Below are 1822 nucleotides of genomic sequence, written 5' to 3'. Positions count from 1 at the left end.
TTTGTTCTGAGCCAATGCTCTATAAAATGGAGACATCAGTTAGCTAGCTCTAGGAATAAAATAGACAAGCTAAAAATCAGTATTCATTTGAGCAAATGTCTAATATTGAATTACTATGATGCAGCCTTTTATGTAGTGACTTGTTGGAGTCTCTAATCCCCAAAGTACTGAGTACCACAAATTGTATTTGTAGTAATATTTAGTAAATCAGGAAATCAAAGAAATGTCTTACCTTTTTGCTTCTGTCTGGCACATCATTGCGGATATTATCCATGAAGAAAACAAACACACACAAAAAACTTACTTATGATAAAGAATATTCATAGGAACAATACACCAGGATGCATTTTCAAAAGCACTGTTTTGGGGACATAGGGATTATGATGCCTTGAAAAAAAATCAAGTATCATTATGAAAATAGAGTATCATGAAATGTCATGTGCCTTTAATAACTTCCTTATGCTGTGAAGTCATGCAACAACTCATTTGTTGTTTCATTCATGAGCACTTGCCATGTGCTCTAGGCACTGGGATGAGGAGATTAACAAGATAGACAAAAGTCTCTGCCTTCATAGACTTTTTATTGTACTAGGAAGGGACGAGGATACCTTTACAAATATTCAGAATAATGACAGGTGATGATAAGTGCCATGAAAAAAAAGGTAAAACATCCCAGAGGGAAGAGATTGAGCACATGTGCAGAGGGATGGAGGAAGAAGTGGACCTGGGTGGTGGAAGAGGGAACATTTGAGCAGAGAGAAGAACAAAGTGAGGGAGGGAGCCATGGGGAAAACAGGGTGTGAGGGAAAGGGGAATTCCAGCAAGAGGATGAGAACATGCAGAGGTCCTGAGGTCTGTTCAAATAAGAGGCCAATGTGTTTGGAAAAAGAGCTGGTTGAGTGAGTAGAGGAACATTATAAGAAATAAGCCTGAGAAAAGGAGGTAACGAGAGGATATGGAAAGCCTTCGGGCCATCTTAAATAGTTCATATTTTCCTTTATGGCTTATATTTTAAAACAGAAGTTATATGTCTGTAATTTATACTATGTTTAGGGAAAGCAATATAATGTAGCCAGCAGCATTTTTATAATCACTGAAATATTTCATAATTAAAGATCTATGATACAGCAATGGAATCAATCACTGAAATATTTCATAATTATATTAAAGATCTATGGTATAGCAATCGATTGAGACACTTCTATCATCCATCTTTTATTGTCTGTTCTGTTTCGTTTTCTTTAAAGTCCACGATGCTTTCATGAAATAGAGTGTTTTACTCTTCTATATTAGAAGTGATAGCAAAGTATTGGTAGTATTTACCAATACTACGAAAGATTATGTTGAAAAATGGTTTTATAATTATTGTCAAAATTCCAAAATTTGCCTACCTTAAACAGTCTTAGAAATGTCATTGTGTAGGTAAACAGTAAATGAAGTCAGGATATCAAATAGAAAAAGACTTGATTTTGTTAACTTTTCATATCTCTTCTGACTACCCGGTATGTGCCAGACACGGTGTTAAATTTTGCAGGTTTGAATCAATTAAGATACTGTTCTTTGCTTTAAAGTACTCATAATCTATGAAAAGAATTGTAGTGGGATACAACCCTAAAATGGGATACATTTCATAAACATGTGCACAAAATAATAAAGTTGCCTTCCTACTCTTGTTCTGAATAATTTAGATAATCTCTCCTAACAGAACAGATGAGAGAGATGTTCCAGTCTGGCCAAGTAGCAGAAAGCAGTAGTGAGGAGGACTAGCACAAGGATGTCCAAGATGTGTTATAGACGCTCTCTGGTTTCAATCCAGGACAAC

The sequence above is a fragment of the Macaca nemestrina genome, chromosome 5, assembly GCF_043159975.1.
Source record: "Macaca nemestrina isolate mMacNem1 chromosome 5, mMacNem.hap1, whole genome shotgun sequence".
Taxonomy (NCBI): domain Eukaryota; kingdom Metazoa; phylum Chordata; class Mammalia; order Primates; family Cercopithecidae; genus Macaca; species Macaca nemestrina.
The sequence above is the reverse complement of the archived record's forward strand: the minus strand, read 5'-3'. Positions refer to the sequence as shown.